Consider the following 18,389-nt stretch of genomic DNA (forward strand, 5'->3'; position numbering starts at 1 on the left):
CTATAGTCTTCCAATAATGTATCTAAAATGTAACTATATATGTATTCCTGCCATAACATTGTATGTTTGGTCAAAACTTGCATTCTGTACTGCTGTTCATCATTTTAAGAAAAAGAAACAATTGTGAAGGCATAATATGTGACAAGCAGTATTCCAATCTGGGGGAATAAAGTAGTGATAAAGACTCTTAAAGTTAATTTCTTCATGAAGAAGACAAGCATGCAACATGAGGGAGAGATCAATGCTATTGAAAAATAAGGCAGTGTAAGAGAACAGACAATGGAAATAGAATCATAGGAGATTCAGGAAAGGCATTTCCAAGGTTACATTTGACCAATGTCTATCTATTAGTACTATGAAGATGAGGGAGGTGACAAATCCATTGGAAAGGCCCACAGCTGATGAGGGTTTTCAAGCAGGTACACCAACATAGAAGTCCAGGTAAGGGCATTAGAAGAAGTAAGAACCTGAAATGCAGATGTTACAGCATAGAAATTATGTATTAAATTATATATTTATCAAACAAAAGTTTACCCTTTGGTCTTCCTAAGAATTTTGAGAAATAAAGTTAGAAAGGAAGCTTGTGAGGGGGAGGTGTTAAGATGGAGGGCATTTTATGCTATTCTAATGGGTTGTTGTTGTTGTTGTTGCTGTTTTTGTTTAGCAGTGTAATCAATGTTAGGACCACTATTTTAACAGCTGAATTCTGGGGAAAAAACATCTCTGGTTGGGGGAAAATGCAGAAAGATTATTTGTGAGGTTATTTTAGGGTCCTGAAAAATTGATTAGGATTTGATATTGGTTAATGACAATGGGGATAAAGAAGAGAAACAGATTTAAGAGAGATTTCATAAATAAGTCATGCATGACTCTATAATTGACCGGATAAGGAAAGTAATAATTGGTAAAATACAAAGATAACTGAGGACTTATGATAAGACTGATTAGGCAGATAATGTAATCATGTGCCATGACTATATGCTTTGTGCTTTCTTAACTATCTTTAGACATACATTTATTCCCAGAATAAATATATTTTATTTATGACTTCGTGTTTAGTGTGATGCTAATATAAATTATATGAATGGCCCATTAGAATCTTTCAAGCAAAAATAAGATATTCACCAATTACTTTAAGTAACCATAAAGTGTGAAAGATGATTTAAAGGAAGAACATTGTGAAATACAAGTTCAGAGGGGGAGGAAAAATACCTGAATCAAAGGTCATAGGGAAGGTTTCTTGGTATAAAGGGGGAATGTGGACACTTCTTAACTGCTAATCTCTTTATACTTAATACTCATTGAAACTTCAACACAAACCCTATGATACAATGTCATGAGAGACACCTAGACAATTCTGTGTAATATACAGTGGCCATCATCAACTTCTAGGTTGTCACCCTTACTTCACTCAGAAAGTTGAGGGTTTTTTTTAAGTTTGTTTGTTTAGTTGGAGAGAGAGAGAGAGAGAGAGAGAGAGAGAGAGAGAGAGAATCTCAAGCAGACTCCACACTGTCAGTGCAGAGCCTGATGCAGGGTTCAAACTCACAATAACCTGAGCTGAAATAAAGAGTCGGATGCTTAACCGACTGAACCACCCAGGTGCCCCCAGAAAATTGAATTTAAAAGCTTGGCACTAGCTGAGCATGATACATCAAGGCTTCCATCATCTAATTCAAAGAGGTGATTTCTGTACATTTACTAATTTTCATGACAAGGAACAGTAGCAAAGCATGGAATCTTCTAGTTATTTTCTATATCAAGATGACTTTTACATCCATGATATAATGTTTTTTAGCATAGAGAAAGAACACAACTCTTAATGCCCCAAAAGACAAAAGGAAAATTATCCAGTGTCATTTTCAGTCATCTCAGGTGTAAAAGAGGCTAGGATAATGTTGATGGTAGGAAGAAATAGTTAACAAATATGTAAGTCCGAGCCTATTGATAATATATAATGAAGACAATCATGAGTGAATCTGTAAGAATGCTCTTTTCCATTTTAACTTCCACTAATTGAATATAGTGAATTATATCATGCCCCTACAAGAGAATTTGAAGTTTAAACATAAGAGCAAAATGGAAGGAGAACACACGGTATAAAACCAGACATTAATGTCTAAAGAAGAAGAGTTAAATAGATAAAATGATTTTTAATCACAACTTCAAAATCAGTTTTACAATTGATTTTTCAAACATGTATATTAGAATTTCAGATAATTAGAATCTAAGCTTTTTAGAAAAGAAAAATGCAATTAAAATTGATAATAATTTGATGTAAGCAATATTTTAAAGTTGTGAATTGTTGATTTCATTTCAATTACATTGGAAGAAATCTGGCTCTTTTTCTTAATTGCAATTTTTTCATCAGCCTACATCATTGATCTTTGAAATGAACCAAGCACATTTTATTAAGGTGATTGTTTTGTGTCATATTATAGCCGTTAAAACAACAGCAACAACAACAACAACAACAACAACAACAATGTGGACAAGTATAGGCGTTTTTTGCCATTAGAGTCTGACAACACATGAACAAAGTGATGATATTCAACTCCCTTCTCCATGATCCTCAGTGTCTGAAAAGGAATTCTTCTGGGAGAATGTTCAAATGGGTTTTTACCTAAGCCAAAGTCAGAAAGGGAGAAAAAACTATACATTTGTGTGTTTAATAATCATAGCCTAGAGATTAAAAATAAATAATTCTTTCTATGTGATCATCTATTCCCTTATTCTTAAATTATGTAATGTGATTGAAGTGAATAAAGATTTTCTTAAACTAGGGTGTAGTAATAAGCAAATCAACTACAATATGACATTCACTTGAAGGGACATCAATCAAAGTCTTCTTACCACACCCTAAGAAACCATCTCATAACAAGTTATAACAGAGCCATTTTTTGGTGGCTTCTGATGACCCTTGCCTCCATCTCAAGATCTGTCTGAAAATTCTGCCATATAATGTGGGCACCTGCAAAGATCATCCTGACTCTCTAGCCTTGTAAGCTAAGGAGAGAAGTTGCCTTACTTTATCAAGTTAATACCAAGGATATAGCTTTAGCTAATTTCCCTGCTTCCTTTGAAAGATTTTGTAAACCCACCATGTCTCACATCCCCTGAGTATCTCCACTTCTTCCAAAAGTCAAGTCTATCAGGTTTGCCTTCTTCACTTGAATTTCCACCTGAATCCTGTTCTGTATGTTCTATTAAGACCACATATCCCCTATCTCTAACCTCCTAGAGTCTTCCTTTAAAAGTTAAAAAAAATTTTTTAACTTTTATTTATTATTGAGAGACACAGAGAGACAGAGCATGGGCATGGGAGGGGCAGAGAGAGGGGGAGACATAGAATCTGAAGCAGGCTCCACGCTCTGAGCTGTCGGCACAGAGCCCGATGCAGAGCTGGAACTCACAAACCGAGAGATCATGACCTAAGCTGGAGTCAGGCACTTAACTGACTGAGCCACCCAGGTGCCCCTCTTTACAACTCTTTAAATCCTGAATTTATCATGCCCAAATCCTCAGCCCCTTTTCTGTATGTTCTTTAACTACTTTTTCTGAACTGATTTCTGGCAGTTCTCTGATGACCTTTTCCTTCAGCATTCTTCTTTTATTTTATTTATTATTTTTTAGAGATGAGGTATTTTTATTAAAAGCTTTTTTTTTAAGTTTATTTATTTTTGAGAGAGAAAGAGACAGAGTACAAGTGGGACGTGTGGGGCAGACAGAGTGGGAGACACAGAATCCGAAGCAGGCTCCAGACTCTTGAACTGTCAGCACAGAGCCGGATGCGGGGCTCTAACTTACCAACTGTGAGATCGTGAACTTAGCCCAAGTCGAAAGCTTAACTGACTGAGCCACCCAGGCAGCTCAGCACCCTTCTTTTAAAAAGTCTGTTTTTTCCCCTCTTGTCTCACTTACATTTCAACATGAGAATTTGAGTCTTTATTCAGTTCTATAGACTTCTCAGTCACATTGACTAGTGCCACTTTCTCCTATTTCATTCTTGAATTCCCATAATGTATATAACATGTATAATGATATAGGAATATTATACCATTATAATATATTATAGGAATATAATGTTATATGTATATAAAGATCATTTCTCTATACAGCTCACATTTTATTTTATAACTTTAATCTCTCTCTTCTCTGCAGTACATTGTGGTTTGTTTCCTTAGATTTCTCTTCAAATTCACTAACTTTATCTTCAACTGTATCTAGACTGTAAAAACCTTTCTTTGTTTTTGTTTGTAAAACCTTTTATTTTTACATTTTTTAAATCCTTTATTTATTTATTTAGAGAGAGAGCAAGCACACAAGCAGAGGGAGGAGCAGAGAGAGAGGGAGAGAGTGTCCCAAGCAAGCTCCATGATGTCAGCACAGAATCCAATGGGAGGCTCAGTCTCATGAACCATGAGATCACGAGCTGAGCCAAAATCAAGAGTTGGATGCTCAACAAACTGAGCCATAAAACCTTTTAAATGATCTTTCTGATTTTATTTTTCCACCATTAACCATTCTCTACCTACCAACTAGAATGATCTAAAAGAGAATGATTGAAAAACATAAATCAGATCATCTCATTTTCTTATAAAAATTCAAATTATATCATAGCCAACCAGAAGTAAACTATAATTCTATTACATAATTTTTTACACTCTTTCTCTTTCTGAATCACCCCACCATACTGAATGCTTATCTTATCTGTGCACATGCCAATTTCATTTGTCCTTAGGCAGGCCCAGTCCTTTTTTGGGGTAGACTGCTCTTCTACAAGTTCTTTACCTAGCCACCTCTTTCTCATTATCCAAGCCTTAGGTGTACAAATCTGACAAATCTATCTGAAATAGTTACCAGGCTTCTGTGCTACACATCCTCTGATACCTCATCTGATTCTTTCCTTCATTAAATATTTTATAATATGTAATTATTTTATTAATTTGCTTAAATTTTAAATCATCTTTCTCCTACCAATTATAATGTGTACCCTATGAGCATTCCTAATTATTTCACCTCTGGTTGTATTTCCAAGGCTTCCTTGCCTGTTTTTCAATTGCTGCTCAATAACTGTTGAATTAATAAATGTATATGAAGATAAAAGACAAGGATATGTCTTTTTTTTTCAAGTCTGAGTGGAGAAATGAAGACAATGTTACCAGATAAAATACTTAGATGCAATAAGTAAGGGTGTCCATATTTTCCAATGGTGGTCAAAAGAGATCCAAAAGTCTTTTACAAATCATGCTGTTTGTCTCAGCTAAAGAAGAAAAAAATCAGGGACTCTGTTCACCAATACTTTAAATTTAGCATATAACTAAGAGGATGTATATTACTAAGTCTATATTGATTCATGTCCTAAAATTGAATGATGCTTGGGAATTCACTATCAATAGAAATAAAAAAGCATTTACAATTTTTAAAAATAAAGAGCTAAAGTATTTATAAAGTAATTATACAGCACGAACAAAAAAATATAAACTACCTAAATTAATTAGCTATCTTTAAAAGTTTTAGATACTTGATAATTAATTGGAATAAGTGTTTCTAATCTCTTTCATATTGTTCAGTCCAGCTACAGGGATAGTGTTTAGTCTTAGATGCAGATTGGGAAACAATTCAAAAATGCTAAGATGTCATATAATTTAGCTTTTATGTGTATATTGTGTGTGTGTTTCCATAAGAGTTAAATTGAGCAATTAATGAGATTACACTGGGGACAGACATTAACTTTTCAAATAAGACCCAAATGCTTTACAAATATAGAAAATAAGCAAGCTGTAATTCCACAGACCAATTAAGTTTACTCTAAGTGGGTTAGCGGTGTTATATTGGCGTTATGTTCTAAACGCCAGTCATAGAAAAGTAATTGGAAGTGATTACATTTTAAAAGTTACATTATTAAGGGTTCTTATCCTATCTGCTCTAGCATTTTCCAGCTGCTCTTTTCTGCAGGCTATGTAACTCTGTTCAAGCTAACCTGATTGTGCTATAGCTAGATATGGAAGTAATGGGTTCATTGCACCATAATTTAATAGCAAAATGGGTCAGTATCTTATGTTTTTGATCAATTGAACACTATTTTTCCTAAGGAAAAAAATTGTTTGACTAAGATTTAGTCACAGTTTGCAGGGGAACTGAACTTTAAGAAATCACTTTTTTTAAAGTAGTGACTTACTGGGGAGCAAATGAAGGTTTTGTTTCATATACCAAAGCCTTATTACAGGTTGATTTTATTACATGTAAAAAAGGGGGCAATCTCTATCAAAATATAAGGACCTAATTAAAATGTTTATATAGTATGCTTCTTTCTGCAATAGTGTATTAATTTTCTATGGCTGATGTAAAAAGTCACAACAAACTTAGTGGCTTAAAACTGTACAAATTTGTTGTTATAGCTTTGGACAGGATCTAATTTGCCTAAAATAAAGCTTTCAGTATGGTCTGTTCCTTCTGGAGGCTCTCTGGGACCATGTATTTCCCATTGTCTTTTGCAGCTGCCTTTTGTAGCTTCTAGAGGTCAAGCTCATTCCTTGGCCTGCAGCCCCATTTACGTATTTTCAAAGCCAGCAATACCTAGTAGAGTCTTTCACACACAGTGCTCTCTAAATTCTCTACTTTCATGATCACATCCTCTTCTCTGATTCTTAAGGACCTTGTGATTACATTCAGTCTACCTGGATAATTCAGGATAATCTTTCTATTTGAAGGTCTGCAAATCCCTTTTGCCATGTTAAGGTAACATATTCACAGGTTCCAAAGATGAGGACATGAACATCTTGGTCAGTATTATTACCCCAAGTAGTGCTCAAGCATGTTAGTTTCTCATATGTTATTGGAATCAATAGGAAGTCCATCAAGGGTTTTAGGCAGAGATTAAATATAACTAATCATATATATTTTTAAGGATCATGTTGGTTGCAGTGTTGAAGAACAAATAAAGAATTCACAGCAGTTAGGAAACATTGCAGTCATCCAGATAAGAAATTAGTGTAGTTTAGACTAGAGCGATGTTTTTAAAAATGGATTGCAGGAAAGCAATGAAAGATTCTAGGGGGTGTTTGGAGTTCAAAGTGTGAGACTTTGTTACAGGACTGGATGAGGCACAAGAATAAGGTGGAGATATCTAGTACAACTATGAGATTTCTGGTTTTAGCAAGTAAATGGGTGGTGATAAAATTCAGTAAGAGAGAAAAAAACTGAAGAAGGACTCAGAGAGACCTTGAATTCTATTTAAAAATTAGTTTTCTTCCAGATATCCAAGTAGAGATGTTGACAGCATTGGAGTTCTCAGGAGAGATAAGGAATAAAGGTGTAAAATTGGTGTCATCAAAAATACCCCCAAGAATGAAAATGGCTTTTAAAGGAAAGAAGACATGCACTAAAAAGATATGAAGGCCTAGGACAAAATCTTTAGGGACTGAGCTTTAAAAAGTTGGGTTATTTTCAGGTCTTCTGCCCATTTCTTAACTGGGTTATTTGGGTTTTTGGGTGTTGAGTTTGACAAGATCTTTATAGATTTTGGATATGTAATTTATCTTTATCTGATATGTAATTTGCAAATATCTTCTCCCATTCTGGAGACTGCCTTTTAGTTTTGTTGATTGTTTCCTTTGCCGTGCAAAAGCTTTTTATCCTGATGAAGTTCCGATAGTTCATTTTTGCTTTTGTTGCCCTTGCCTCTGGAGACGTGTCCGTTGTTACAGCCAAGAAGTTGATACAGCCAAGATCGAAGAAGTTGCTGCTGTGGATTTAAGAAACAAAGCAGATGAACATATGAGAGGGGAAAAATGAGGAGAGAGGGAAACAAACCACAAAAGACTCTTAAATACAGCGAACAAACTGAAGCTTGATAGGTGGGAGATGGGCAAGATAGGTGATGGGCAGTAAGGGCACTGTGATGAACACTGAGTGTTGTATGTAAGTGACGAATCACTGAATTCTACTTGTGAAACCAACATTGCACTATATGTTAACTAAAATTTAAATTAAAAAATAAATTAAAAAGTTGGGTAACAGAGATGTGGGCAGCAAGAGAATATGAGTAAGAGAGCTCAGATTGGGAGGAAGAGAGCTAGATGCATGTTGCTATGGAAACAAGAACAGAGGCTACTTAAGAAGCAGCCAACAATCTTGAAAGTTGCTGTAAGTACTATAACATGATTGAAAAATTCTCACTGGATTTTGGGGTTTAGTTTATTATTAGTCTAAAGAGAACCTTTTTTGTGGATTTGAAACCACACTGGATTGGCATAAAAATGGTTTAGTCTGAGGAAATGAAAAAGGTGTCAGCAAATTTCTGACATTAGGGTTTGGGGAAGTGATAAAATGGTTGTGAATGTGGGAGTGGGGTAGCGATATTGAAGATCTTTTTTTTTTAAATGCACCAGAGATGTGAGTACAGTTCAATACCAAGAGGACCTGTGTCATGGGCATGGGAACTGTGTAGTTACAGGAGGCCCTACACTCAGAACTACTTCACACTGGTTAAATGCTCTGCTATTGCTGTCTTGAAATTATTAAAAATTTTGTCATCAAATTTGTGAGTTGCAGGTGAAATTTGATAGAGAAAAGAGCATTGGTGATGGGTTTGGAGACAGGTTTGGCCTCCTGCTGGCACCTCATTTCTTAGAAATAGTTTGACTACCCACTCTCTCACCTTCTGGCATTCTTCTTGGCCCTCCATTGGGGCAAGTAACCAGGTGGAATTTGAAAGGCAAGGAGGCCATCATTCTGCTGTCAGCTTTCTCCTGCATGAGTATTGGGGTAGGGTGTGCACTGTGGAGCATCTCTGGTGTCAGGAACAGGGTCACCAGGTGCCCTCCTGGTCTTGGTGGAGGTGATTCTCTTGCTCACCCTCAACTGCAGTATGTAGCGCCTCTAGGCATGAAGGTTTAAACGCAGGCCCATCATAGATTATGTTGGCAGGGTCACGGGAAGGGACAATGGCTGGCTCTGAAGCAAGTGGGTCCTGAGGCTGGAGAGAGGGGGATCCTGGCAGATAACTGAATTGTGCAAAGAGGAGGCCTGAAGATGGGACATCTACGTAACTATGAAGGTCTGCACTCATCTGTCCATTGAGAATCCTCATACCTACAGAGTATCTCTGTGCCAGGAGAACCCTTCCTGGACAAGTTCTGTGCCTAAGGGATTTTCTCTTCCTCCTCTCAACCTTCCCGAGTCTGGCTATATTTGTCAGCTCTGATCTGCTGGAGCAAAAACAACTTGTTTGAAAACAAGCTACGAAATACAAATTCTATAATCTGCATAGGTATATATATAATTTATATATAAACTCTTTATATAATGTAAATATTCTATAGGCATTCAAACCTAGAATTGCATGGAAAAATTCATACCTTAATTTTTTAACTTTTCCTACTTAAACCAACATTAAGTAGCAAATATCATAAGAGGTTGAGAGAAAAGCTGTAAGGAGGAGGAAAGCTTTATATCTTAGAACTTTAAATATATCTGCTCCCACTCCCATTTTTAACAAGGAACTCCCATTTTCACATTGTACTGAGCCCCGAAAATTATGTCGCTGGAAGAATCACTAGGGAGCAAGAGGTTGAAGAGACAGTAGAGGGGAGTATTTACTCATTGTGTAAGTTTCCTACAATAGTTAGGGGATTCGACCTCACACAGCAGAGATAGCTTTACATATGACCTATCAGGGAAGAGCTGCACCAGGATTCAGAGGCTTTCCATGGAAGTCATTCAGAAAATAAAATTCTAAGACCTAAAAGAAATGGCAAATGATTAAAAAAAAACCTAGAATTATGACTTTTTGTTAGAAAACTGAAGAAGGAAATATTATCTTCTGAAGAGTTAACAGGTTGTTCTTCCACTGACAAGAGGCATCATAATATTTAGTGAAGTATTTACTCATATTTATCTCTCTTTAATAAGAAAATGCGCCACAAAATTAAAAATAGCTTAAAATAAAACAATTAGTGATGCAAACAGAACAAAGAGTATCTATAAAGAATTTAGGGATTATACCTTACAAGGCATTCAGATAGACTAATTACTCATTAGCTTACTCTATTTAAGTTAGATAGAAGGAAACATTCCCAGGAGTCAGATTCATTAATTACTAAAATTAGACATTATCAAATGAAGTAAAATTTGGTTTAATCCATATAGTCTCAAAGGGAATAGATATATTTTCATCTCACTGGGATGATTTCTTTTTACACAATTCCATCTAATTGAATCTTTAGGCCATTGTTAATTATGTTTATTAATTGTGCTTATTTATTAACTGATTGCTTTTAAGGCCATGATGATGTTAGGGGGGCTTTTTATTCATTGTTGAGCCATTATGCCACCGACCTTTTATGAAGGCCCTTTTAATAGGTTCTTTGAAGTCTCCCTAATAAAATATAACAAAATTGTATCTCTTTATTCTACAGCAACATATCTTCATTTTTCAGCTTATTAAAATCAGAGATTTTCTAACTTCTTTTTTTTAATATTTATTTTTGAGAGAGAGAGACCGAGCATGAACATGGGAGGGGCAGAGAGAGAGGAGGACACAGAATACAAAGCAGGATCCAGGCTCTGAGCCATTGGCACAGAGCCCAACATGGGGCTTGAACCCATGAACTGTGAGATCATGACCTGAATCAAAGTCGGGTACTTAACTGAGTAAGCCTCCCAGGCACCCCTAGAGATTTTCTAACTTCTGAGCTTCACATGACTATGTATGGATAAGGAGCCAGAAACAAATATTTTATACCACATGCTAGATATATGCAGGCAACATGAAAAACATTCTTTAAGATCTATTGAGGCAACTCTTCCCTATTTGGTGTTTATAATCTCTGCATAAAAACATAGATTTTTCTAATGTAGATTTCTTCTGAGCTAATATTTTCCTGTTTTGAGTTAGTAGACTTTGGGCAAAGATAAACGACTTATAAAAGTTCCCTGTTTTTACTGTTATTATAGAAAGCCTATCCAGACACATGCACCTAGCACAAATATAATAAAAATCATGATAATTTTGATAAATTTTATAAACATGTATTTGTAAAGTATATATGTATAAAAGTATAAATGTATATGTGATAGAGTTCATAGTAAAAATGTGACCACCTTTACGGAAACAACTTAAAGACAGAATAGAAATTAAAATAAAGGTAAGCCGTATAGAATGATGGGGGTGTAGGGAGCTCTAGTAGACTAGGTGGATTTATCTTGCTGATAAAATGATTTGAGGGAAGACTTGCATTAAATGAGGGAAAAAGACAGAAGGTCGTATAAGTGGAATCCTACTCATGTAGCATTTTGGCTTATGTTGTTGGCATTATGCATTTCAAATTCATTCATATCAAGTGTATCAGTAGTTCATTATCTATGATTGCTGGGTTGTTTTCCATTGAGCAGAGATTTTGCACTTATTTTCATTCCATAATCATGGACACGGGTTATTTGTTCTTTGGATAATTATGAATAAAGCTTCCATAAATGATCATACAGGTTTTTGGGTGAACACAAGTTTTCATTTTATTTGGGCAATCTCCTATGAGTGGAATTGCTGGGAAATACACCAAGTGTAGGTTTAACTTTATAAGAAACTGCCATACTGATGCGGTTTTGGAGTGGTGGGGGTCTGGAGCTGACAGCCAAGAAAGAATTCTTGAGATGTCTTTAGTGAAAAAGGGAGTTTTTTTTAATATATGAAATTTATTGTCAAATTGGTTTCCATACAACACCCACTGCTCATCCCAAAAGATGCCCTCTTCAATACCCATCACCCACCTTCCACTCCCTCCCACTCCCCCCATCAGCCCTCAGTTTGTTCTCATTTTTTAAGAGAAAAGGGAGATTTTTATTAAGCCTGGTGATAGGATCTGTGGGCAGAAAGAGCTGCACTGGAGTTGTGAGGAGTGACTGATTACACGGTATGGAGTTGGGGGAGGTAAGGCAAAAGGGAGGTTTCCAGAAGGACTCTCATATGCCAAAGAGGACTCATAAGATACTGGAAGCCTAGCTATTTTTCAAGCTAATATTGTTTTTTTTCTAGCAAAACATTAAAATTAAGACAGTAAGGAGTTCCTAGAGGAATGGTTTACTCTGCCTATTTCAAGTATTTGTCAATGGGCTACAGTTATAAGGAAATTTAATATTATTTACCATTTCCTTCTTACCATTGTTCCCCACATCACTATGGAGGGGAAAGGGGTGTTAAGCTCCAGGAAACTGAGTCTATGGGTTTCTGGAGGTTAGGCTACTGATAAGATTGCCTTTTTCTTGTAATTTACTAAGACATTTGTAAACTGATAGAGACTCATGTCCTACATGATTGTGATCTCTATCAGTTAGCCATTGGTTTTTCCCTTTCCTTTGTTCTTGGGCAGCCAGGAGTGTCTGAGGAATATCATACATATCCCTCTGGGAGGAGATGATAGGGGGTTGTGGGGTGTTAGTTTGTCTTATGCTCCCTCATCAGTACTATTCAATGTGACTGTACCCTTTTGCATAGTCGCCAGCCGTATATGAGAATTCTAGTTCCTCTTTGTATTTTTCAGTTCTTATAGTTTCAATTTTTATTTTAGCCATCCTAATAATTATATAGTAGTATCTCATTGGATTTTCAGTTGCATTTCCAGAATGACTAATGACATTAAGCATCCTTTCATGTCCTTTCTTTGACCTTGTTTGGTGAAGGATATCTTTAAGTCCTTACCCATTTTTATTTAAGTTCTTTCTTATTAGTGAAATTTGAGAGCTGGTTATATTCTGACATTTTTTTACCCAATAGGTTAATTGTAAGTATTTTCTCTCAGTCTTTAATTTTTCCTTTACTTCTTTTAACAGTGTCTTTCATGAAGTCCTGTTCGTTTTTTTTTTTTTCTTTTTTTTAATGGTCAATCCTTTTGTTGTTCTAAGTCTGTTGATGAATTATTTATTTATTTCTATTAATTATTTGTTTCTATTATTTCTGTTAGTTTCTTATAATTTCTGTATCTTTCTACTGAAATTTCCCATGCATGTTGCCCACTTTTTACACTAAAATATCTAACAAATTAACCATAGCTATTTTATATTCCTTACTGATAATTCCAACTTCTGGCTGCTATCTGAGACTGATGCCATCACTTGATTTGTTTCTTGAGAATGTGCTGCTTTGGCTTGCTTATTTCAGTACCTCAATTTCTTTGTTGAAAGCTGATGTCTTGCATAGAGCAGTGGAGAATGGTGGTAAATCGTAATTATTTCTGAGGACATCCCTCATTTATGGTAGTTATTTAGTGTGGGTCGTTCATTCATTCAGGAATCAGGAGTTGAGTTGAATTTAGGATTTGTTGTTTCTATGGTCCTTATCAGTTCCTCCACAGACTTGTATTCCTCTAAAATCACCTTGTGCTTAGAATGGGGGCTGGTTTGCCAGAGAGCTTCTCACAATGTCTACCCCACCCTCAGCATAAGGTCTTCCCTTTTGTCCCTGATCCTTAAAAAGCTGCTTTCTCCATGCTTCTGGCCCATCCCAGTAGAAAACTGCCATTTCCTGTTACTGGACACTAGCTGGACTGATAATGGTGGTGGTGTACAGGAATGGGAGAGTCACTGTCTATTATTCTGGTTTATCACCCATTTTAGGTGTGCTGTGTTCAAGTATCCAAGGTGTCTGGCTTCTTATTCACCCTGTCCCTTTCCCAGAAGTAGGAGTCCTATATTGATCTGGGTCCAGGATATTTTCTTCCCTCTCCCTTTATCTGAAATGCAGTTTTTTTCTTGGCCTTTGTCCCAATGTTGACTGAATTTGCTATTTTCCCATCAATTGAAGACTTTGAGTAGAGATAACAGAGGAGGATCTGGGCCAGGAGCTTCTGTCTCCCACTGCGTCTGTGGCTCATTTCTCCCCACAAATGAACAACATGAGGAAGACTTTTCTGGTCCCCTGCTATGCCCCGGATCATTCTCATAACCACTCAATTAGTTCACTGGGTAAGAATCTGAAAGTCACTGTGAATTCCCACTGTGAGTACAGTTCCCGTGGGTTCTATTTCCTCACAGTAGCCACTGTCAGGCTTTGGAAATTCTTTAACTAGACTAGCAGAATCGCCATCTGTTTATTGTCTGCCCCAAGTAATCAAGTATTTGCTTCTTGTCCCTTTTTGGTGTCTTTGCTTTGATTTTGAGTTAGTTGGATGCCTTACAACCTCAGTGGTTTGTTGGATTTAATAAAAGTTATAATTTTATAGATTATCAGATTTAGTTTTTACTGTAAAGATGAGAATAATGTACTTCCCGCCTTTCTAAATCTGTACTAATTTAACAAATTAACCACAAACATGGGGTCTTAAAAAAAAAGCCAGCATTTTTTTTTCTCTCCTAGTGCTAGAGAGAAGAAATCCAAAATCAAAGTGTCAGCTTGGTCATGCTCTCTCTGCAGTTTCTAGGGGAAAACCCTTTCTTGTCTTTTCCAGCTTTCTGTAGTCCTGGTGTTCCTTGGCTTATTTCTTCCCCCATCTCCACATGGCTTTCACTTTGTGTCTCTCTGCGTCCGGTCTTCTTTTTTTTTTAAAGATATCAGTCATTGGATTTAGGGTCCAACCTAAATCCAGGATGATATCTCAAGATTTATAATTACATTTGCAAAGATACCCAATTTTTAAAAAAGGTCATATTGTGAGGTCTAGGGGGCATGAATTTAGGGAAGACACTAGCCAACTCACTACATCATGATAAGCACAAGCTTGAACTAGGTACTGAATATTAGTAAGTGATTATAACTTCTTCATAACATAAAAATTTATATGTTTAAGACTAATTAGTTACACAATTAAGTTCTTTATGCTAGAAATATCTGATGCTACCTTATTTTTTAAATTTATTCAAACAATATGTATTAAGGAAGTATGACATGGGAGACCCAATAGTAATAAACAACAGACACAACAATATATATACTGCTCATTTTGTTAGCGGTAAACAAAACAGACAAAATCTCTGCTCTCATACAACTTGGTTTGTCTCCAAAAAAAATATCTGTTTCTCTTATCAAATTACATTTATTTTCTGGAGCTTTGTTTAAAATGTAATATGATTCAGTGATCTTTCTTTTCCAGGGAAGCTCTATCTTTTCACAGTCAGCATATAAAAACATTAGTCTTTCTCAATTTTTTTTTGTTCTGATTTTAGAAGTGGGTTATACTGACTTCAATTACTTAACAGAGTGATGTAATGAAACTTTGTTTTCATCTTTATACAAACTACTACAACAAGATATATTATGCTGAAACCTCTAAAAAGAAAGGCATACCTTAATCTGCAATGGTATATATATACACAAATAAAGACAAAATTAGTTGGTTGACATGTGGAATATTAATGAAATATTGCTCTTGGCATTTTGACTATGAATAAATTTCATCAAAACCACAATGCTTTAAGTAAGCCTAGTGTGCAATACCTAAAGCAAGTATTATATATAAAAACATTCAATTCATTTAAAACATGGTAATGTTTATACAAAACAAACCTGTTAAAGTATAATTATTTCCTCACCCATAACTCATATTTCTTACAGTAGTGAAAATTCAGAGGAAGAATTAATATATTAAATTTATGAATAAAATAAAACCATGTGTCAATGTGAGGTATGAATCACATGACTGACTTCTAAAAGAACTTTAATTTCCAGATTCATGATTTTTAGGTTTTAAAATACCTTATTCCATGTGATGGCTAATATATGCCTTTGTCTCTACTTTTTTCTACTTAAGATCAGCATTTTATTTCTTTTTTTAATTTTTTCTTTTAATTTTAATTCCAGTATACTTAACATACAATGTTCTATTAGTTCCAAGTGTACAATGTAGTGATTCAACAATTCTATACATCACTCAGTGCTCATCACAAGTGTACTCCTTAATCCCTATAATCTGTTTCACCCATTCCTCTATTACCACCCCACAACAGAATCAGCCTTTGAAAGCAGAAAATAACTGGCTGTACTATTTAAGGGACTACTTTCTTCTCCGTTGGTATGGAGAAGGAATCCCATAAATAGTCACCATCATACGGAACTGCATTTTCCTCCTGTATCCCTAGAGATGGTTAACTAAGCCCTCTTAATGCTATCAGTGCTGCTTTTGTAACAGCTGTGGTAAATAATTCAAACTCCAAAGGACAAAAGTGTATCTCTTCTTTAAACTATAAAGATACTGTCAATTATATTTCATAATGTTTAAATTATCTGCACAGACTGTAATGGCGTGAAGAATTGCAGATATATTATCTTCGAATCTTTTCATTTGCTCTCACATTATCTACCACACAGCTACTAAGGTTTTGTCAGAACTGGCTATTAGAGAGTAACTTGGTCACCAGCAGGGTATTTAGACCCCCTTTTCATATCCTTGGCAAAATAATTTTGTCATACAAAATACCTGAGGGTGTTTTAGGTCTTAAATAGTAGCCTTGAAGATATGTTTTTATATCAAAATTCTGATCTAAATTCTTGACCCAAAATCCAATTAAACCAACTGCTTTTGACTCTAGGTTTAAAAATGTACACTTGTACACTGTCATATTTTAGGACAGTGAGTTACACTGTACTTCAGTGTATTCCTGAAGACGGATAAAAAAGCTTTTGAACTTTGTACTCTCCATGTAGCCTTTGGCCAGCATATTAACATTAAAAATTCCATCAAAGATGGCACAAAAATTTGTTCTTGAGAAGGCTGAGAAGGATAAGTCCAACCACACGAATAATTTCTGTGGAGATTTGTAGTAACTTTTTTGAACAAATCAAAGGAAATGCCTGGTCACAATCACCTATTACCAGGAAACTAAAATATTAATTATTGTATGTTCAAAAGTTAGGAGATCATTCAATAATAAATCTCTCAATGAGAGAACAGCCTTAGCCAGTGTTGATCATCAATCATATGTTGCTCTCTTCCCTTAGATACAGAAGGTCCAGAGTGAGGTGATCATTCGTCTTACACGTTATCACACAAACAGTCATAATACTGCACTTAACATGATAATGAAAATGAAAAATCAGTAATTAATTTCCTGGTCAATTGTACAGGCCCAGTGATTAGATTGTATCCAGCTCACTTCTGGGGCTAGGTTATCCTAGTTTAATTGAATAAATTTGAATAGGAAACTAGTTAGCAAATATGGAGAGTAGTATGTGAAGATAGAGAACTCAGTAAAAAGTAAGATGACGTTTCATCCCCTGTACTTTCTTGTCCTTAAGGCAACCACTGTTGTAGTTACACACTTACAAGCACACACACTCGCATAGTAAGACACCATTTTTTTAAGTTTATTCATGTTGAGAGAGACAGACAGACAGACAGACAGACAGACAATCCCAAGCAGGCTCTGCACAGCAAGACACCATTTAAAGCACAAACTGTGGCACATTCAATACACTTTCTGAAATTATCTCTTTTCTTAATATAAGGTAAAGATTGTTATACATTTTGAGGATTGTTCTTTTTATTAGAATATTGCCTAAGTACGTCTAGCTCACATTTTTAATAACTACATAGTATTCTCTTGCCTGAATTCACAAAACTTGATTAAATCAATTCACTAGTAATGCATATCCAGGTAGTTTGTAGAAATGTGCTACTATAAACAGTGCTGAAATTAATCTTCAGGTTTATAAATAGAATACTTTTGTGAGTATGAAACTAAAATACATTTTTGGAAGAGAAAATAGACCAAAACATGTGAACATTTAAAAGTTTGAGAGATATTACTAATTTTCTTATAAAGATAATGTGTAATTTACAGTCCGAAATATGACCATGAATGTGATTTTTTATCCGACATAGGATATTGTCAACATTTTTTATCTTTGCCAATGTTAAATTATTACGGTATTGTTTTCTATTTATTTTATTTTCAAGTGATAGGGACATATTTTACATATTTAAAAGCCATTTGAAGAACTTTAATTTCTGACTGTAGACTAATTTATATTAGACAGACTCTTAAAAAAGCTAGCAAAAATATTTAAAGTGCTATGTGTGGATGCATGAGATCTACCAAAACAATGAGGACTTGAGGAATGAAGAGACATGAGCCAAACATTTTTCTACATGAGGCATGTGTCAAAGCGGCACAGAGTCTAAACAGCTAAGCAGACCTTTCATTAGTCTCCAAGGTCAGGAAGAAGGAAATCAATTTCAGATTCTGCAGTGGTGGAAGGGACATGGCAAATGCCCCAGACTTTTGGATGTGACCAGTTATACACCAGGAGTAATGATGCATCAGAGCCTTCACAGATGAAGCAGAGTTCCAAGGAGGCTCCATTCCTGATTGGAATAAGCTACAGTTGCCTCTGGAGAAAGTTATTATTCAGAGCCACAAATTGTTTCCACTTATCTTTCATACAAAATTTGGCATTT

Source organism: Prionailurus bengalensis, chromosome E4, assembly GCF_016509475.1.
Source record: "Prionailurus bengalensis isolate Pbe53 chromosome E4, Fcat_Pben_1.1_paternal_pri, whole genome shotgun sequence".
In the NCBI taxonomy this organism is placed as follows: Eukaryota; Metazoa; Chordata; class Mammalia; order Carnivora; family Felidae; genus Prionailurus; species Prionailurus bengalensis.